Below are 22,581 nucleotides of genomic sequence, written 5' to 3' on the forward strand. Positions count from 1 at the left end.
AAATCACAGTCTTAGAGGCATGTGTACCACTCTAATTTGTAAAATGTGGATTCTATGGGGCGCGGCGCTTGGGTGGCTCAATCAGTTGAGCGTCTGACTTTGGCTCAGGTCATGGTCTCACGGTCCATGAGTTCAAGCCCTGCATCGAGCTCTGTGTGGTCAGTTCAGAGCCTGGAGCTTGCTTCAGATTCTGTGTCTCCCTCTCTCTCTGCCCCTCCCCCACTCACTCTGTCTCTCAAAAAAAAATGAATAAATGTTAAAAAAAATTTTTTTTAAACGTGGATTCTGAAGCATCTAAAAGGGAAAATAATTTCCATTACAAATGATATTGATGTTGTAATAAGAGTAACATTATACACTTTCAGAAACCAGAAACGGAACTATAGTATAAAAATGCTGTATTTCCCATGCAACATAAATAACTGGATAAATAATGAAAACATCTGATAGTTTTATAGATTATAAATTTATGAAATTCTATCATTTGAAAGGGAAATCTTCTACTCTCTTGATAATGATAATTCCACACCTTTTTGATAATGATGACATTAATGAATTCTGGCCTACTAATTACCAGCCATGAGTTAGTTTTATCTTTTCACTTTACCTGTTTTCCGGTGGTTGTGTTGTTTCACAACTAAACAACCAATCATAATCAGAGAGATAGTGATGAGAAGCCCCACAGGATCTAGATGATCTTTTGCAATGAAATTGTCATAATGTTATCAAAGGCATTTTCAATTCTTGAGTTCTATATAATCTAGGTTAAGAATGACCTACGTGGCTCTGAACATTCTGGCAGCTTCCCACAATGTAGCTCTCTGAAGTTACCTTAGACTCCTGCCTTACCTCCCCTGTTCACACACTCAGCTCTGTTCAGTGTTTTGGCAAAAGAAGGGATTGGTAATGTTCCATCAAGACCTGGCAACATACCAGAAAGCAATGTAGATGTCATGGATAGCCAAACACAAAGGCAATACTGGACTGGATATCTTGAACTCTACTGCAAGCACTACGAATTCCAGTCTCTTTCTGGGTCACCATGCGTATTCCTTACCCATTCTATTCAGTTTACTGGATTTTACTTGTTTCTCTTATTACTTCATAGAGTAATGTTAATATTACAGCATTTTAAGTCACAGCACCATATGGCGGTAATATATAACTGCATATAACTAAGATGAACTCCCTTAAGATTGGTTATCTACCAAATAGTATCAATAAGATGCAAAAAATTAAAAATATCAAGCACTTGAAATCTGAAAGTAATTCTAAGCATATTATAGCAGATTCCACAGTACCCTTCAACCTCAACCACCATAATCAGATGACTTCTTTTAATTACTACCACAATATCACTATGAAAGCCACAGAGAATAAATAATCAGCTGGGTAATACTTCTTTAAAGATGGCATTTAACACACACACACAAAATAGCTAGTTTTACCAAAATAAAAATTCGCTGAATTTAGACTGGCTGTTCTGTTTGCACTATGAATTTAAAACAACAACAAATACACTGCCAAATGAACTTTGACTTCTATTTCCTCATGACTGTGAGCAGGTTTTTAAAAAACAACAATTGCTGTATATCTTCAGGGCAAAGTACAACATACCCACTGAAGGACTTGTATATAGCAGTAAAGAACTAATCTTTAGCCTCAGGATTTGAGGGTGATACTACAGAATGAAGAACAAAATAAGTCAAATTAAAAGTTAAAAAACCAAAGATCTGACAAAGCTTTTGTGGAGTGCTTCTTATTAGCCATTAACAAAGATTTCTTAGTCTAGGGGTCAGTATTACTGAGGTTTGAAGGAAATTTTACCTGCTAGAGGTCAGTTGGTAAAAGGCAGTCACTCTCAAAACCTAAGAATTTTTAACACCTCGGTTATCATCTTGTCTACCCCCGTGGTTTTGTAAATAACAAGGAGGAAGAGAAGAGTAGGAGAATGACCCTGAGACCTCAAATCCTCTTTGGAATACAAAGCCCTCAACTAAGCAAGCGGTACTGGTTGGTAATGGCTAGAGATGGGGGAGGCTACTCCCCAGTTCCTATATTCCACTCATTCCGCTTTTGTATCCCTGCGGTATCACACCTGTTCTGAGTAGTTCTAAGTTGCCAATTCACATTTTAAAAAGAAAATGGCATCTTACAAAGAAAAAAATCAAGTAACCCAATTAAAAAATGGGCAAAGGGCTTAAACATTTCTCCAAAGAGGATACACAAATGGCCAACGAATATAGGAAAACATGTTCATCATCATCACTCAGCATCATCAGAGAAATGCAAATCAAAACTACAATGAACTATCACCTCACACCTATGAGAATAGCTATTCTCAAAAAAACAAAACAAAACAGAAAATAGCAAGTGTTGGCCAGGATGTGAAGAATTTAGAACCACCGTGCACTGTTGATGGAGTTATCAAATGGTGTGAACATTATGCAAAACAGCATGGTAGTTCCTCAAAAAATTAACAGAACTACCAAATGATGCAGCTATTCAACTTCTAGATATATATCTAATAGAACTGAAAGCACGGTCTCTAAGAGGTATTTGTATACCCATGTCCATAGCAGCATTATTCATAACTAAAAGCAACTCAAATGTCCGTCGACAGATGAATAAACAAAACATGGTTATACATGAAATGATAATACGATAATCAGCTTTTAAAAGGAAGGAAATCCTGTCACCTGCTATAACATGGATGAACCTTGAAGACATTATGCTAAGTAAAATAACAAGTCATGAAAAGACAAATACTATAGAATTCCACCTACATCAGGTATCTAAAATAGTCAAAATCACAGAAACAGAATGGAGAATGGAGGTTACCAGGCAGGGGTTGGGGGAAGGGAGAAATGGATTTGTTGTTTAATGGGTACAGAGTTTTCAGATTTGCAAGGTGAAAAAATTTACAACATACTAAAGGTATGTTTTACAACAATGGGAACGTACTTAACACTACTAGTTGAGACGGCAAATTTTATGTTGTTTTTACTAAGGAAAAAAAGGAAAAAATGACAACAGATCTCTTACTTTTTCTTGCTGTGTCCTTCCCAACCTTTCTTATTCTGTTTTTTAATGTTTATTTATTTTTGAGAGAGAGAGCACACACGCGAGCAAGGGAGGAAGAGACAGAGAGGTAGACACAGAACCTGAAGCAGGCTCCAGGCTCTGAGCTGTCGGCACAGAGCCCCATGTGGGGCTCAAACTCACAAACCATGAGATCATGAACCTGAGCCGAAATCACACACTTAACTGACAGAGCCACCCAGGCGGCCCTCCCACCCCTCCACACACAACCTTCCATATTCTGAAAGGAGCCAAGAGCTGCTGCAGGACCCTGTCTTCCTTCTCCCCAACTACCCTATAGAAGCAGCCGGCTAGCACAATCCTCTTAGAGCAAACAGGGCAAGTCTGCAATCATAGGAAGGAAGGGGAAACGGCCAGGAGAGGACCTTAAGTTGACTGGCCTCCACTTCTAATTGTGACTTTATCCCTCAGCCTAGGAAAATAGAGTGTGCTGGACCCCTAGTTGAAGAACCCCTGGGGAAAAGAGTAAGGAGTCTTTTATGGTGATTTGTTTAAATCATGAAAAGTAGAAAATAAAGAGATGGTGACAAGTATAAACTCCTTGATGACCAAGTACATGCTATACCTCTTTGCATCCCTTCTAATACCTCACTCTTAGAAGTCAGTCAGTAAATACTTGTTTGTGCTGATAACAATGACATATTGATGACCACTGGCAAAAAGAATGGATCTTTTGTCCAGAAAAAAAGCCTACCAGACTCAGAAGCCAAAGTGCTTATTTTAATGAATGAATTAAGGTCATTTCCATAATAAAAATTTCCAATGATTTCACAATAACTTTTACTAAAAACTTGTATAAAACTACTTTTTCCTGGCAAGTGAATACCACATTGCCTACATTTTGTACTTGGAAATTCCCCCCCTCCCCCCCCCCCCAAATACTCTCTTTAAACTAACATCTCATTAATTACATTATGTAATGAGATAGCCACTGACAGCATCTAAGATCCTTCCACAAGGGTCATTCATCTGCCAGAAAAAAAACGCCTGAGTTTGTCTTTCAGTTGGACTGCAGACAAGAGATGGGGTTTTCCGCTGTACAAGATTTTTATTGTTGGTTATAAAATCAAGCTTCCTGAATATTTACATTAACAAGGCTCTTAGTCATTCACATAAGGAAAAATGAAAACAATTGCTTTAATTACATACTTAAGAGGCTTTCTGTAGAAGAAAAAGTTTCTGATATTTGGATATTCTGTGGTAACGAAATTAAATGCCCCTAAGCTACCCCTAAGCTGTTTTAAGCAGCTGTTAAATTGTTATACATACATGCATTTTATTCTGAAAAATACACCCAAAAGTGCAGGTGCCTTTTGGTCCCCTAAATGCCACAGTTAACAATGTTAATCTCCAGGGTCTCCCAATACTGATAAACCACAAATAAACCACAAATAAAATGCAGTGGGATCGTTCCAAAAGAGTTTTGTTGGATAGAAGATTAAAACTTTTTATGTTAACATTTTAGCAGCCTCTTTTATAAGCAAGTGTAATTGCTCTGCAATTTGCTAGAGGTGGGAATATGATTTTCAACTCACTGTATATCCAAATTCATATAAACTTGACAGGATTTTATACGAGGAAGCAGATCACTGCTCTTGCTGAAACACAAGTAGAATCCCTTTTTAAGGCACTCAAAACCTCAAAGTTTCTGCCTCAATCAAGTAAAATTTAGTTGCCATAATGCATGAAGGAGATCACTTTCCTTTGGTTGTCCTTTAATTTTATCTAAAGCAAATATGCAGTGTGAACAGTATTAACAAATAAGAACAAATGCCCAACAAGCAAAAGGGGATGTTCTACCAGGTTTTTAACAATAGAGTTTAAAATGCCTTGGGGCGCCTGGGTGGCGCAGTCAGTTAAGCGTCCGACTTCGGCCAGGTCACGATCTCGCGGTCCGTGAGTTCGAGCCCCGCGTCGGGCTCTGGGCTGATGGCTCAGAGCCTGGAGCCTGTTTCCGATTCTGTGTCTCCCTCTCTCTCTGCCCCTCCCCCGTTCATGCTCTGTCTTTCTCTGTCCCAAAAATAAATAAACGTTGAAAAAAAAAAAAAAATGCCTCCTGTTGGGGGCGCCTGGGTGGCCCAGTCCATTAAGTAGCTGACTTCAGCTCAAGTCATGATCTAGAGGTCTGTGAGTTTGAGGCCCATGTCAGGCTCTATCTATGCTGACAGCTTAGAGCCTGGAGTCTGCTTCAGATTCTGTGTCTCCCTCTCTCTCTCAAAAATAAACATTAAAAAAAAAATGTTAAATAAATAAATAAAAATTAAAAAATAAAAATAAAAATAAAGTAAGATAAAATGCCTCCTGTTGGGACAAAGGGCAATTTCTCAGAACACTGTACCCAGGGTGTTTTGATTATAGACTACACACATGTATATACATATTCCTCTATTAAAATAAAAATATTTAGTTTTCATTTTCAGCAGAAACTTGAGGCAGTAGTAGTGTAAGTAACTGCCCAAAAGTCAAAACCCCATTTTAACTTTAACCTTCTGTGCCATCAAGATCTTTTTTAATTTTTTTTTTTTTTTTTTTTTTTTTTTACTGTTTATTAAAGCAGGGCTTGAACCCACGGACCGTGAGATACACAGCCTGAGCCAAAGTCGGACATTCGAGTCAGACTGAACCACCCAGGTGCCCTGCCATCAAGATCTTTTTTAAAGATCCTACGCAGCTATCAAGATGACTAGGAAACACCATACGTTTTCGTATCTTCTCTCTAATCCTGTTCACTTTTTTGATTGAAAAAAGATAATAAATGTGGAGTGGTCAAGACAGGGAAAAAAAGGAGACAGGAATTTTAGAACTGGAGATTATATCTGCGATTATCTAATACAATATTCTTATGTCACACTAAGACTGAGACCTAACGGTGTTTAAATTAGCTCTAGAACTAACGGATATAGGTCTGTATAACCTTCCACTAAAACAAGAAAATAGATATGGCCTTATTTGAGGAGGAACACTCAAAACACTCTCTAGACTAAAAGAAAGTTGTTTTAGCAAGTTACTTAGTATCCTTTGGGCTTTCCTTTCTGCATATTTGTGACAGACACAAAGCTACCCAACAGACATTGCTTCCCTTCTAACTTGCTAACAGAATCCCAGTTCTTCCTGGGCAGCATGCAACGTGTCAAAGCCTAGGAAATGATACATGATGCACACTACCCCAACCATGCCATTTCCCTTAGCCATACACAGTTCCCCAGCCTCTCCTAGAACTAGGGGCAGTCTTGTAAAACAGTTCAAGCATACGAGACTTCAGAGAAAATAGGATGGATGCCTCCGGGAAAGACTGTGTTCTCTGTCAGGCTAGCACAGGAGGGATTGCTTGCTTGATTCCCTTTCTTTCTTGCCTTGAAAAGGGATGTGATGTCTAAAGTGAGGCAGCCATTTTGTTACCTGGTGGCAATAATGAACATGCAAAAAGATGGCAGAGTCAAAGACCAGAGCAAAGCTGGGGCCTTGAGCACACTGTGGAGCAGCTAAACCAACAGAGGCCACCTACCTCTGAACTTCTCTGAACTGTGCAATAATAAACGGCTTATGGTTTAAACCTCTGCTAGTGGCTTTCTGTTAACTACAGCTGAAAGCAGTCCTGAATTTTTAAAAAAATTTTCTCTAACATGCTATGATCTTCCTGCCCAAACTCACTCCCTTTACAATATACTCTGCTTATGCTACACGCAACTAAGAGAGGACAGGATTATATTTCTCCTGCATAGTAGATAAAGACCAATTTAATTACAGTACCTCAATTATATGTCTCTATTAAAATGTCATCAGTAGGGAATAGGGGAAAAAAACACAATTTAGAATCATGTTTGTTCTTGATTATTGACTTAGATCCTTCCGTCCACCATCTCAAATCCTTTTTGGAAATAAGTACCACATATATAACAAACTGATAAAGGAGATCTATTGGAACTAAACTCTTCGGTCTCCTGTTAGTAAAAAATAAAGTATTCAAATTTCCCTCTTGAATTTTCAGTTCCAAACCTGCCCCGGCCACTATTTTCATATACTGATGCCATAACCAAAGCTTAGAGACTTACCAGCATTGCACCAAACTCGTGGCATTGTTATTTTCTCCTACTGTAATTAAATACATGGGTTATAATAATTAAATCTAAATGTTGGTAAGACATAAAAAATTGCAGACTATCCAGTGCAATTATTTAAAATAGTTATTTTAACTGCATTTTGATAGAACTCTCTCAAATATACGGTCAGCTCCAAGACTCCTGTTGCACCCATCTCTGTACTTCTTCCAGTGTCCGGAACACGGGAGAACCCAGTTCACCCCCAGTCCTCTCTGCTCTCCAGTGCTTATCTCTCCACTTCCGTCCACAGCCCAGTTCTGCCTACAGCTATTCCCATGATCGGCAATGGCTATGCCACTCACTCTTCTTTCAGAATTTCTTTCTAACCTCATTTGTCTTCTGTCATCCCTCAGCTTCCTCAGGAAAGAAAGGTCAACAGCCTCCCTAGTTGGAAGAACAAATGACTGTGATGAGCACCCATCCTCTTAATTATGATACTGTCTCTTCTCTGCTCCCCCCACCCCAAAAAATGACCAAGTACTCCTGAGTTCGAGCCCAGACATAAATGAGTATGAACGTATATCTATAGATGTAAGTATATATGGGCTAATAGCTTTTCTAGTTTACAAAAAGAAAAACAGGAGAACAAATGCTCATTTTTTGTTAAGTTGGAGAATGCTTTTACCGACTCCTCCCTTCCGTCTACCCTTTACCAACCACTTTCTGATGTTCTGTGACCTTCCACCCATTATGGTCTCTGGGTCACATGGCTCATCCCACACAATAGCATACTCCCTTCTTCCTGACAAATTAATCAGTCAAGACGGAAACATTACTTAATTGCTATAGATGTCTATGTTAGACGCCTCTAAAAATATGATAGGACATGGTGCTAGTTTATATCAGCATTTTTTAAATTAATTAATTTTTAAGAGACATCAAATATGAGTAGGGGAGGGCCACAGATGGAGAGAATCCCAAACAGACTCCACGCTGTCAGCAAAGAGTCCCACGTGGGGCTCAATCTCATGAACCATGAGATCATGAACCAAAATCAAGAGTTGGACACTTAACCGAGTCACCCAGGCGCCCCTATATCATCATTTTAAAAGGGTGATCCAGAGACTCTTGGGTGGGAGGCCCTTGGGACCCTTCTGGGGGATCCACAATGGCAAAATTATTTTTAGTAATACAAAGATGTAATCTGCCTTTTTTGCTCTCATTCTCTCATGAGTGTACAACGGTGAATCCAGAGGATATGTGGTGTGTGATGATAATGTATCATGCTGCCAACTAACAGATTCTTATGTTTTTTTAATTTTCTAAGGTAGAAAGTTTAAGGCATAAATATGTATGTTTTCAGAAATTAACTGAGTGTGTTCTTAGTACTTCTATGTTCTCAGCAATAGCAATTTCTGCTAATATCTGCTATCATCTCCACAACTTCATTATCACCCAATGAATTCATCTCGTGTTTAAAGAAATTAAATGTTTTAGTCATTGACATGATGAGCTTTTTAAAACCAAAAGATTTTTCATGTTAGAAATAAAAAAACTGGGCCGCCTGGGTGGCTCAGTCAGTTAAGCATCTGACTTTGGCTCAGGTCACGATCTCACAGTTCGTGGGTTCAAGCCCACAGTTGGGCTCTGTGCTGACAGCTCAGAGTCTGGAGACTGCTTCAGATTCTGCGTCTCTCTCTCTCTCTGTCCTTCGCCTGCTCATGATCTATGTCTCTCAAAAATAAACATAAAAAAATGTTTTAAGAAATAAAAAGACCACCGAAGCATTATACAAAGTAAATAACCATATTGCACTGGTTGGTATGGTTAACACTGCTGAATGTTGGATGAAAAATTAGTAAAAGAAATCACAGCAATGCCACTTAAAAAAATGATGCAGTATCTCATCAAATTAAAGATTTTGTTGCAAACATGAATTACAAGTTAATATCTTGCCTTAAGGACAGTACTTATGCTTTATAAGTGGACAGATCCGTAGATGTGGGTGGACTTACTGTTTTGTTTTCACTTTCTAGTATCCATGCCAACTAATCATCGAAGAAGGTCTTCTTTCATGTGAATGATTGGCAACGAACATAAATGCTGTTGAATTACTCCAAGTATTAAATAATGTTTTGAGTCTCATGATTTATCTTGAAAAAACCATGTTGATATCTGCTCTAATGGTACAAAAGCAAAGGTGGGCAAAACTGCTCGTGCTTTAGCATAAATCAAGGCAGAAGTACAGAACTATACTAGTAATAATTATATCCTTCACTACATCAATCATTTTTTTAAAAAGTCGGTTTCACTTCACAATGTCCTTGCCAAAACAGTCAGAGTTATTATTTTTGTTGCATCTGACTCCTGAGAACTTGGTCTTTTTAATATTGTGTGACGAAATGGTAAGTATACAAGAAACACTTCTGCTGCATACCTACTACAACAGCTGCCTTAAGGAAAAGCATTTATGCAATTGTTTGAGTTGGGAGCTAAACCATGATTTTTTCACAGAATACCATTTTTGCTTAAAAGAATGAGTGGCAATGGCTAATCAGACTGAGGTATGTGGCAGATATTTTCTCTAACATGAATAAAGTGAGCCTGACACTTCAAGGAAAAAACTGACAATATCTGTTGACAATGATAAAATTTGAGCTTTCAAGATAAAATAAGAATTTTTGGAAACCTGAACTTGACAGCAAAATCTTGACCACTTCCTAATACTGAAAGACTTTTTTGATGAGAATAATGGACATATAAAAGAATGTGATTTAGGGGCGCCTGGGTGTCTCAGTTGGTTGAGCATCCGACTTCAGCTCAGGTCATAATCTCACACTCCATGCGTTCGAGCCCCGTGTCGGGCTCTGTGCTGACAGCTCAGAGCCTGGAGCCCGCTTCAGATTCTGTGTCTCCCCCTCTCTCTGCCCCTCCCCGATCATGCTCTGTCTCTGTGTCAAAAATAAATAAAAACATTAAAAAAAAAAAAAAAAAAGAATGTGATTTGTTAAATACTGTGTAATCAAATATGTCAACATCTGAAAGATCTGCATAACTCAGTAAACCATTATTTTTCAAATCACCAACACGTGATGTTTCAAAATCACATACAAGTCAAAGATCCATCCAAAGTTCAAGGACAGACCAACAAAATTTTAATGTTACAGAGTATAAAAAATTCACTGATATGGTTTCATATTCAATATTGCAACTAACTTTTAAGAATCTACCACTTGTTGGGACACCTGGGTGGCTCAGTTGGTTAAGCGTCTGACTCTTGATTTCAGCTCAGGTCATGATATCACGGTTCTTGAGTTCAAGCCCCGCATTGGGTTCCAAGCTGACTGTGGAGCCTGCTTGGGATTCTCTCTCTCTCTGCCCCCAAGAAGCAAGAGAGAGAGAAAGAGAGAGAGAGAAAGAGAGAACTAGAGGAGAGAGAGAGAGAAAGAAAGAAAAAGAGGAAGAGAAGGAGAAAAAAGGAGAGAGAAGAGGGAGAGAATGAATAAAAGACAGAATGTACAACTTGTTGAGTTTTGATGTGACAAAGGATATCCACAATTACATGAAAAGATATTAAAATAGCCCACCCTTTTTTCAACTATATATCTGTATATTGAGGGTTTTCCTCACATAAGTCAAACCGAACACTGTACTGCAACAGATCGGATCTAAAAGCAGTTATGGAAATCCAACTGTCTATTAAACAACACAGGTAGGGGCACCTGGGTGGCTCAACTGGTTGGGCATCGACTTTGGCTTAGGTCATGGTCTCATGGGTTCGTGAGTTCAGGCCCCGTGTCCGGCTCTATGCTGGCAGCTCAGAGCCTGGAGCCTGTTTTAGATTCTGTGTCTCCCTCTCTGCCCCTCCCCTGCTCATGCTCTGTCTCTCTCAAAAATAAATAAACATTAAAAAAAAAAAGATCTTTTAATAATAATTAAAAAAATAAACAACACAGTAAAGCAAGTGGAAAAATGTAAATGTCATACTTTTCACTATACTTTTTGTTTTGGAAGATCTTTTTCATTAACCTTTAATAAGTTTGTCATTTTTAATTTTTTGTTAACATTTACTTATTTTTGAGAGACAGAGCATGAGTGGCAGAGGGACAGAGAAAGAGGAAGACACAGATTCCAAAGCAGGCTCCAGGCTCTGAGCTGTCAGCAGAGAGCCTGATGCGCAGCTCGAACAACCGAACCATGAGATCATGGCCCGAAGTCAGACGCTTAACCAACTGAGCCACCCAGGAGCCCCTAATGAGTTTGTTATTTTTAAATGAGTAAACATTTTAAACATTTCTTGATTTAAAATATGTTGAATATTGATACGGTCCACATGAACAAAAGATCTTTGGGGTCCTCAATAATTTTTAAGGCGTACAAGATGTCCTGACACCACAACGTTTGAAAACCACTGGTTTATAACACCACAAAAAAGAACACTTACAAGAATGTGTACATAAAAAAAGAAGCACCTGAAAATGAATCAGAAGATCTCGGCTCCAGGGCTAGCACCACTTCTTACTTGTTTGGGGATCTGGATAAATTACTTAGTCTAAGGTCTTAGCTTCCTCATCTGTAAAATGGATAACTCGTATCTTGTTCTGAGGATAAAAGACAAAATACGTCAAAGCAATTTATAAACTACAAGTATATCATTACAAGGTCTCAAAGAGTTTTAAGACACTTCTAAAAGGCAAATTTCTACAAAATTCTTCTTCTAAAAATTCATTACTAAAAGAACTTATAGAAAATGCAAAATGGAGATAATCAAAAATTAGTTCAAATGTCCAACCACATAACTTTACTGTATTAAATTACTTCCTTTACAGTTATAATTGGCAATATATGTTTTAGCTATTATGGGCATTTCCAAATATACATAAAAATACAGAAAACAGTAACAAACCCCAATATACCCATCACCTAGCTTAAAAATTATAAAAAACTTGCCAATATTGTTTTACTTATTTCCCATTTGTGTGTGTTTTGCCTGTCCTGAAGTTTTTAAAAAACGTGTATTAGACATCATTTCATTTTGCCTATAAAAACTTCCGTATGTACCTCTAACAGATGAGACTTTTTAAACATAACCACAGTACTATTAACATGGATAAAAACTTTATGGTTATAATTCTTAAATATCATCTAATACGCACTCCATTTTCTAATTTCCTGATTGTCTCAAAACAAACAAACAAACAGAACAGTGTTTTTAGTTGGTTCATATCAAAAGATCAGTTACCAGTTCATTTTCAAAAGAACCCTAGATTTTTAGCTAAAGCTAAGAAGGAAAAGAAAATAATACCGTGCTTTATATACCATGTACAGTTTACAAAACAAAGTCAAGAACTATCTTCCTGAGGAATATGCCTCTCCCCCAACCAAACAACAAACAAAAATAACAAAAGAAACCCATGATAAGATAGGCCAGACTGGCAACACTTCAGTGTTCTGAGAAGTGACCAGAAGAGGACACAGCTTAGCAACTCAGGAAAAGAAGGAGTTGGTAGGTGACAACCCCCCACACCCCCACCCCTACTGCTTTGGACAAGGTGAGGTGAGGTCAGCCGGCATCAGGCAAGCTGGAGGTGAGGTCAGGGTCCAGGTTCTAGAGTGAGTAGACTCCTCAAACAAGTCAGGTGCCCAAGGCTATAAGGCAACCCCCTGCAGGTTTCAACTCAAAGCTCAAAAAACAATGCTCTAAGCTAGAGGCATAATGATCAAAAATACCAGTTCTGAGAATTTATTCAATAAATATTTATCCAAAGACGACTCTACTAGGCACTATTTAGGACAGGAGCTGCAATACAAACAGTAAGTAGCATATACCTCTCTACACATGCCTATCCTCATGAATTTTAAGGGGAAGAATGGAAACGGTTTAGTAGTAATTACCTTGCCATTTACCATCACAATTTACAGTGCATCTTTTTTCTGTAAACTGCAGTCTGCCCCACTCCTCACCCAGTCACTAAGACAAATCTGAGTTCTGCTGTCCTCATACACACCACACACCCCTGGCATTTAGAGCTACAATTCTTCTCTAAATATTTAGTTTAGAAGGAAATCAAGGGAATGCTAAAGAATTTCCCACCTCCTCTGAAAACTTTTCTTTTCCACAGGCTCATCCCAAGTACGTCAGAATGTACTGTAGAAGCACACGTAATATATGCTTAATATAAATCTTTTATCTTAATTTCAGCTATGTACATATATATATATATATATATATATATATATATATATATATCTTTTTCAGTTTAAAACTACAGAAATGATGGAGAAAACGAAGGAACAAATTTCTTAAGGAAGGCTTGAGAAGTACTTCATAAATGTGTCCAAAATCATGAAATAGTCACTAAAAAAATTTCAGTGACACTATAAAGAACATCTTCTCAACAACAAAAGAAAACCCAAAGGTCAGATAACTACAATGAGTCCACACTTCTCCATTTCGGAACTGACATTTCACTCCAAGTTTCTACTATTTGTAGAAAAACAGTATAAAGCTCCTAAGCTTAAGACAGTATTTCCAGCAAGACCCCTAACTCCCTTACAAACACTGAAGAAGACGTAATTACAGACACAGAATACAACACAGCCCCAAATAGCCACTGGAATCTTGGACTATGTGGACAAGACCTGCAGAGGTGTCACCCTTTACCCTATTTCTCTTATCCAAACATTAAGATGAACAGTTTACTTCTACTGTCTGTACATCTTTGGTTTTCATATGTTCTCGAGAAGGTACCGTCAAAACAACCTGTCCTTGGAATTTAGCTTCGCTTTACAGCACGATGGCTACAGGAATATTGCTTCTGACGGAGAATCTAAGCATACAGCCCAATATGTACATCATTACCCTAGGTAAGCTGTAAACAATCATACTAACATCACTGCAAAAGCAGGAGGTTCTTGGCAAATGGTAGCAAAAGAATCGTAGGTAAATTGTTAATGAGTTAAAAACTCAAAGCCTGCATGCTTCAATCTAAAAAATGTTACGTAGGTTTCTTAAAAAAAAAAAAATGGTTAAAGATAATGTGTAGACTTTTACACAAATTGGTTTGGACTGCAAATAAATACTAAAAAGTTGTATCATCAACATTCATCAGGATATCACACACAAAACAGGTTATTCACAGAATGAGTGGGACTGTAACTAGCCCTCTATAATTTCCTTGACCCTGCCCGTTATGATCTTCATTGGACATCAAAATTTGTCATCAGATTTTCCATGTAATGTTTACTTATTTACTGTCCCTCACTCTTCTCCCACTAGAATGTAAGGCCCCATAAGGGCAAAAACTTTTCTTATTTTCCACTGTATGCCCAGTTCCTAGAATAGCGTCTAGCACATAGTAGAGGCTACAAATAAATTTGATGAAGAGATGGATGAATGACCTCCCCCACTTCCTTTCCTCCATACACATGTTAACCATCCTTTAAAGCCAAGGTCAAATTCTATTATCTCTATGAAGATTATCTTCCCATTACCTCCCCCAATGCCCCAATCTCTTTCTCCCTTACACCAAGAATTTGGCACTTCCCAGCTGTCTGATAACTGTGTATCATTTCATATGTACGTAATTCCCTTACAAATTCTTATAATCCTCCTACCTTTATTAAGGGCATGGATCCATGTCTCCAGCTTTTGGTATCCACCTCAGTATATGTAAACAGTATATCATTAATAAATGTTTTGATTGATTTATATCTGTAGTTAATCTAGAAATCAACTTAGTCAATAGTTTCAACTTTTTATAAGCTATCTCTCCCTTTCTAATAACTTAATTGAAATTGCAGTGGGTCTCCATTTTAAATTTATATTTGGCAATTTCAAGTTCTAAATTCTCATTTAATTAGGACTTATGCTCATAATTTACTTTACCCATCCCTTCCCCCAAGATTAAATTTTTTATGTAATGAAACTCATGACTTTCTGGTGATACCTATAATGAGGTATCTCATCCCAATTAAGGAGGTGAAGTTTCATTACCTCCTTCTTGTTGCCTTGGTATTGAAGAGTTTTTTCCTTTATGCCTTTCTTCTTTCATGCCAAGATGTATCTCATCTCCTTCTTTACCAATCATACCCCTAGCAAGCTTTTATTATTTCTTTGTACCTGTTCTTAGTAATCTGCCTTAAATCCTTCTTTTTGAGTCACTTCTGTTTCCTCCAGTCATTTATTTGATTAAATTTCAAACTCCCTTTCTCAGTGTTTGAGAATGGCCTCCTCTTAAAGCCAGCCAACCTTTATGAACTTCATCTCTTTACATAGCCAACCCTTGATCATCTGGACTAATGGAATGTATAAAAACATGAGATTATCCACAACACAAGAAAATCAAAAAAAATTGACATCTGGCTTTAGAATATATCATATGTGGCTTTGGGCAAGACTTACTTTCTTAATTTTTGCTTAAGACAATATTAGTAATATTTTCTTTTATGATGGTGGATATGTGTCTTGGTTTTAAATTTTGGTGCAATTTTTAAAAAGCCAATCAAGCATCCACTGTGGTTTTTCCTATGAAGCCTTTTAACTAGTTTTTCCAATCTGTTGAAGTCTATCATAAAATCTGGTTTCTGTTTCCCCTGATTTATTTCCTCCCTTTTCTTGGGATTCTGATCCAAATCAACTTACTCTATATTAATTTACTTCTTCAATTTAAAGTAGTGTTTCCTTGAGAATGCAAAACATTTTAAAGATACGTTCAGTGAAATTTTTAATCAGTAACACAGGATAGAAAATTCCACTTTTTTTTTTTCTTTTTTTGATAATCTGGGAAAAGTCAGGTTTCTAGGATAAACTCCATGGTAATTCTAGCAAATTATATTTAGAATATTGTGACTGGTTGAAAATAGGAAAACATTAATACTGGACAGCTATGTAAATCAGTTTCATCAATATATAATCCCATATACCAAAACCTCTATGGAATCAAATTCCGGATACAAGCATTTATAGAAAACAGCATCAACCCTGGCCCTTCTGACCCCAGCCTAAACTCTGCACCTATCTCAGACCTGATCTCAGCATCACTTCTACAAATAGTTTTAAAACGTGTAAGAAAAAGGAAAAGAACTGGGTTAACAGGACCTTCCCTCTGCCCCCCTTTACAGTTACTGCCATTAAGTTTTTGGCCACAGAGACCCCTAATCCTCAATTTTTCATGACTATTTTTACTTTATAGCTATTCAATTATTTTACATGTGAATGTAGGGTTACAGTGCTTGAACCGACTTTCCTTCATACACTATTCATATTACCAGAATTAAACCATTTTTAATTTTCCCCCACGTGGAACTTTGATAAGTATACATTATCTTACCCAAAAACCAACTCTTTGGGCTGGTGTTACTTAGTTCAAGTTTTCACATAGGATGTTCAGTGTTAACCACCGCCCCCCCCCCCCATTTTTTTTTAACAGCAACCTTCCACAACAGTCTTCAAACTCAGTGAATTCTACAACTTTGTTTTAAAAAACAAAAACCAAAAAAATTTTCACGGTCTCTCGTCACATTCTGATGAAAATACCTACCCAAAGCCACACATTCCTAGTTTTTCAATTTATTTCTCCAGCTTGCTGTCATCACCAAATACAGAACTCCACAAATCTCAATTAACTACGGCCTCCCAAGCTGTGTGTCCACCAATATACAGGATTCTCAAGGAAAGGTAAATAATTAAAAATGAAGGAAAGGTAAATAATTAAAAATTAACTGGTAAGAATTCTTTTCTTCCTTTAAAAATTTACCTTAACTTTAAAAAGCACTCTTCTTCATGGAATTTGAAATCGTATACATCCTTTGAGGAAACAGTTGTCACCTAAGTGCACTCTCAATCCGCCCCACAAAATGGGTGGCATAAGGAGGCATTTTTCTGACAGCCTACGTTCCCCAAATAGTAGTTAGAAGGTCTTTCATGGATGGTAAATTTCTCACACACGTACATACACACACCGGAAAGAAAGAAAAGAAACATACCTGGTCATTTTCTAAACAGGTTTGATAGGTTTGGTTCACTTGTAAGAGCAGAGTATTTACCTATAATCTTTTAAAGCAGAAGTGGCAGCCAGAGCACTGGGTAAATAAAAACTTCAGAGAGTTTTAAAAACCCTGCATCTTAACTCACTTCCCCTCGGTTCAAGGGGACGGCACACCAAACCCCACGGCAAATGGGATTATGCAACAGGTTTTTCCTCTCCACTTTATTCATCGCAGGCTGGTGAGAGGTGTGCTTTCTCCAAAAAATCTGAAAACACCCAGGGCTTTAGGATCTTGGCAGCTGGCATTTAATCAACTCCTTTAGGATTTTGCAGTATCCATTCATTTTCAGATCTACTCGTATTTTCTCAATTACCGGGTTTTTGTTGGTTTGTTCTAGGAAATTAACCCATTATCTGAAAACTTCAGTTTTGCATAAATATTTTTCTCCCTGGTGTTTTATTACCTGAAGCCATACATGATAAACAGACCCTCGGTTGCCTCCTTGGGCTTTCTTATTTCTCACGTTTTACGGCTAGTGTAAATAAAGAAGTCACGGGCGCGCCCCCAACACCGTGACTGGGGCCCCAGCGTGAAAACCGAGTTTTTGGTTGGTCGGTTTGGTTGGAGAACGCAGCACCGTCACCACCCAGGTGGCCTCGCTGCTTACACCAAAGGCGAATTTGGGATAATGGGAACAGTCAGGCCGGGGCCCCACTTGGCAGGCGTGTTGTGTAACAGTCGCGCCTGGAAGTGAGCAGCTTCGCCCGCGAAGGTACCGCGTCCCGCGGCGGCGGCTCCTCGCGGCGGGATCCGGCGGCCGGGCCCGCTCGCCCCGGCGCGGCCGGTGGGCGCACGGACCGAGACCCCGCGCCCGGCCGCCCGCCCCCTTCCCGCCCGGCCCGGCCCCCTACAAGGCCTACACCCCCGCTCAGACGCTCGTGCAGCTCGGGGCCCCGGTCGCCCCCACCCCGCCTCCCGGAAAGGTGGCCCGGACGCCCGGGGAGGCAGAGCCCGCGGGGCTTAGAGCACGGCGCCCACACAGTCGGGGAGCGCCGCGGAGCGTCCATGCTGCCGGCGCGGGCGGGCGCCCCCAGAGCCCCGCGCCCTCCCGCCCGCACGGTCCGCGCCGCCGGCCGGAGGCCACTTACTTTTGGGGCCGCCGACCTCCCGACTCCCTCCGGGGGAAATGAAAGTTGTCACGGCGTCTCCCCTCGGGTCCCCCTCGCCTGCCCGGCGTGCGAGGCGCCGCCGCGGAGCCGGGAGGGCGGCTGCGCTCCCGCTCGCGTCCGTCCCGTCGCGCTCTCCTCCTCCTCCTCTTCTTTTCACTATATTATCTTCTCCTTCTCTGAGGGGTGGGTGGGGGTGGGAAGCTTAGAAAGAGGGAAGACGTTTGCAACTTTTCTTCACTCTTTCTCTTCCACCACCACACCCCCCCCCCCGTCAGCCTTGAAAAAACAATGTTGAAAGGGGTGAAGAACTTGGGGAGGTGAAGGTGGGGGGCCGCGTGGGGAAAGCGGAGGGGGGGAGGGAAAAGTGATAATAATCGTTTAAAAACTGATTAAAGCCCCCCAAACAGTGATACACAGACAGAGGGGGAAAGGCGGGGGGGTGGGGTGGGGGGTTGGGGGGAAAGAGAAAGAGTCGCTGGTCAGGAAACTTCAAGCGCGGATGAGGTCATTGGTTTAAAAATAAAGAGATGGCGTCACTTGAAACCAATCCCAGTGAATGAACTCAGCGGAGCCCCGGGGAAAGGAGGAGACAGGCGAGGGCAGGGCGGTGGGCGCCGGGCGGGGCCGCGCGCCCGCCCGCCCATCCCGCGGCCGCCCGGGTCCGCAGCGCGACTCCGCGCCTCGCTTCGGCCGCTCGGGGAGGGGTCGGGTCACGTTCCGTTCCGGAGTTCGGCGACTCACTGGCAGGTTCCGCAGGCGCCGCTGGGAGGAGCCGGGGCTGCCCGAGGAGGCGGCCCCCGCGGCCTCCTCCTTCCGCGCCCGCGCGCCCGCCAGCCCCGACCCCGGGCCGGGGGCTGCGCCCCAACAGGTATTTAAGCGTGTTCCTCCCCCCGCCCCCAACTTACCCCCGGAGACCCAGAGCTTCTTCCTCCTGGTTGCGCTGTTTCCAGCTGCCTCACCAGCACGAAGAAACGCAAACAATGATTTGAGAGAATTACAATCACTCCTTCAAAAGTCTGATGAATCCCAAATGTAGGGCACTGCCGTCTCTTGTGAAAGAGAAGTTACAGGTACTTGAAGAAAAATCACTGTAGTGTGTTGTCAGGCATTCAGCCATCTACACGTGTTTGTCGTTTAAAGACCCCACATGACTGTTCCTCACATTCGTTATTTTACTTTGTTTATGTTTACTTGTTTACGTTTACAAATTTTAATGAGTGTGGGCAGCATAAAATTCTTTTCTAGCGTGTTTTCTACATCGGGCAGCGCCGAATCATTTTTAAATCAGACCGGAGGTTCACTGTCTCTTGAGAGGTGCAAGCCCCTGTTGATTTAACGCTACACATTTCGTGCATTTTTTTTTTTTAATTTGGATTAATCAGAATAGCTCTCCTGTGAGATTACATTACACTCTTTGGAAAACTAGAGGAGACCTGAGGTGGTGACAAACCAGGACTTGGAATCAGTGAATAGGACAATCGGAGCTTTATTCTAGCGTTCTTTGAGCATTTGAGCATGAAGCTGCTTCTACTGAGAAGTACTCACGTGGATATCACATAACAAAGATGTGATTAACGACGGAAAAGCACACTGCGAGTGGACTGCTCCATGAGCCAGAATTTATGTGCAGGAATAATCTAGCTCCTAAAATATTCCATTTACAATGTGCTGGATTTGGGACATTGGTCCCTAAAGGCATCTTTGTTGTGGAATGTCCATTTGGACACTGCCTGAGGGACTTTTTTTTTTTTTTTTTTTTTAACTGGCCAAAAAACTGAGAGGCAGGTTTGGGGTGGGTTAGAAAGATCTCTGTACTGCTTTTCTGTATTTAAATCCTGCAACTAAAGTACATTTGTTACTACTGATAATCATTTAAGGTTAGTATTGGGGTTAGCCTCTGGGAACCTCCAGCTCATCATTCAGAAGAGGAAAAGGAGCCTATCTGGAGATGGGAGACCGCTGAGCACTTGGGGTAGTCAATTAAGCCTGAAGGCCACAGATGCAGAGCCCACGTTCTTCTGCCTCTCTGCCTTTGACCTCTAAGACTTTTGCTGGCGGGGGGGGGGGGGGGGGGGGGGGGGGGGGCGGGAAGCAATCTCTCCCGCGGCGCCCCGGTCCTCTGGTGGCCAGGAGATGTTACTGCAGCTTTAGTGGGATTACCTATGTTCTTGAAGTAAACTTCCAACAATCTGCTAACCATAGACCTGTTCTTTTTAGAACAGTTTAGAAGGGGTAGTTTAAAAGGATCTGCATCTCAAATCTGCTTAGTTGGAGGAGTTGGAGTCTGGGGGAAGGAAGGAAAAGAGAGAATCCTTGTCCTACGATCTTGCCTAGTTGAAAGACTCAGCAAGAACATATGAAATACCCTTTACATACTGAAGCTCCAGCTTTGCTTTAACTGACACATCTTGAAACTTCTCCCCCCTTTTTCAAATGCCTTCCATGTATTTGGTACCATGATGATAGCTATTATAGGGGCCTCCCCAATATATATTATCTAATCAGGAAAACAAGGCACAAGTTAAAACTAATTAAAAACTAAATTAGTGATTGGGGGGCACATAATATTGGTTAAGAGTCCAGTGGAGGGGCTCCTGGGTGGCTCAGTCAGTTGAGCATCTGTCTCTTAATTTCTGCTCATATCATCATCCCAGGGTCGTGAGATTGAGTCCCATGTCTCGCACTCACTGTGGAGCCTGTTTAGGATTCTCTCTCTCCCTCTGCCCCGCTCATGCTCTCATTCTCTCTCTCTCTCTCTCAAATAATTTTTTTTTAAGTCCAGCAGAAAAAAGGAGCAATGTATGTTGGGGCTGTTAGGGAAGGCAGCTTCTGAAGAGCTTTGACCTCATCCTCGAAGGATAGTTTAGATTTAGTTTAGGTTAAAAGGGCTCAGTGGAAAGACTCTTCTGTAGGGGAAATGGCATGAACAGAGACATGGAGGTGGTGGGATTAAGGTGTATTCAGGTGAGGGATGAGTAGACCCATGAGTAGTAGTAGAGATTGGTGTGTAGCAATTGGGCTAAGTTAAAGAGATTTAAAGGCACGTTATGAAGTACTAAAATGTTAGGATAAATAGCCTGTTATTAGTCCAACAGGTAACCCTGAACAAGTTTACTTTGCGAAAGAGCACATTTCTCCTTGTTCTACTAAAAGAGCTTCTGTAGATGCTAACAACAAACATGTGGAAGCAAATTAAAAACTACCGCTTTGGGGCGCCTGGGTGGCGCAGTGGGTTAAGCGTCCGACTTCAGCCAGGTCACGATCTCGCGCTCCGTGAGTTCGAGCCCCGCGTCAGGCTCTGGGCTGATGGCTCAGAGCCTGGAGCCTGTTTCTGATTCTGTGTCTCCCTCTCTCTCTGCCCCTCCCCCGTTCATGCTCTGTCTCTCTCTGTCCCAAAAATAAATAAACGTTGAAAACTACCGCTTATGATTGTTCCAAAGAATAGGAAACATTGGGGTATAAATCTAACAAACCATGTATGGGATCTGTATGCCAGAAAATATAAAATGCTGATGAAATTAAAGAAGGCCTAATTAATTGGAGTAACACATGATATTCATGGATGGGAATAATAATTGGATATAATAAATATGTCAGTTCTCCCGAGATTCAACATAATACCTGTCAAAATCCCAGAAAGGTTTTTTATAGGCAGAGACAAGCTGAACCAAAAATGTACCGCTTCCAGCACATTTAAAGGGATGAGTGAGTGCTAGAGTCCCCAAAGGCAGATAAACAACTCATACACTTAGGACATTTCAGTACATGTAAGTGTGCAGTTTAGTCTTGTTTTTAGTTAGAGTTAAATATGGGGGAGGAGTGCCATAATCTTCAGTGCTTAGACCCTCTTAAGTGTTTTTTTTTTTTTAATCTTTATTTATTTTTGAGAGAGAGAAAGAGACAGAGTGCGCACGGGGGAGGAACAGAGAGAGAAGGAGACACAATCCGAAGCAGGCTCCAGGCTCCGAGCTATCAGCACAGAGCCCGACACGGGACTCAAACTCATGAACTGTGAGATCATGCCCTGAGCCGAAGTCGGACACTTAACCAACCGACTGAGCCACCCAGGTGCCCCTAGACCCTCTTAAGTGTTTAATCCACCCCTGGCTGAAGCTTAATCATTCTTCAGCTATTGGTAATTGAGTGCCTGCTACCAATGTGTGCCAGTCACTGTGCCTGGTTCAGAGGGTTCAGTTATAAATAAGAGAAGCAAGGCCCCTTCCCTCATGGAACTAATGCTCTACTGGGGAGAGAAGACAACAAGCAAATAAAAACAACGG

The 22,581-nt window shown here is 40.7% G+C and overlaps 1 protein-coding gene across 7 annotated transcripts in view; it reads right to left on the reverse strand.

The window, feature by feature from the left end:
- The window catches only part of DUSP16 (dual specificity phosphatase 16), an 88,824-nt gene extending 70,430 nt beyond the window's left edge, over positions 1-18,394 (reverse strand). The window contains exons 1-3 of one of the 7 annotated variants that reach the window (XM_045465712.1): positions 16,901-17,103; positions 16,685-16,810; positions 11,615-11,743 (exon numbers count right to left, since the gene is read on the reverse strand). The gene's annotated coding sequence lies outside the window, so the exon portion shown is untranslated. Of the gene's footprint in view, positions 1-11,586; positions 11,744-16,684; positions 16,811-16,900; positions 17,104-17,129; positions 17,873-18,276 lie in introns of those variants that run through there. The other 6 variants (XM_045465715.1, XM_045465710.1, XM_045465709.1 and 3 more) reach the window with 6 other exon arrangements.
- Between the last annotated feature and the right edge of the window lie 4,187 nt (positions 18,395-22,581).

Source organism: Leopardus geoffroyi, chromosome B4, assembly GCF_018350155.1.
Source record: "Leopardus geoffroyi isolate Oge1 chromosome B4, O.geoffroyi_Oge1_pat1.0, whole genome shotgun sequence".
Taxonomy (NCBI): Eukaryota; Metazoa; Chordata; class Mammalia; order Carnivora; family Felidae; genus Leopardus; species Leopardus geoffroyi.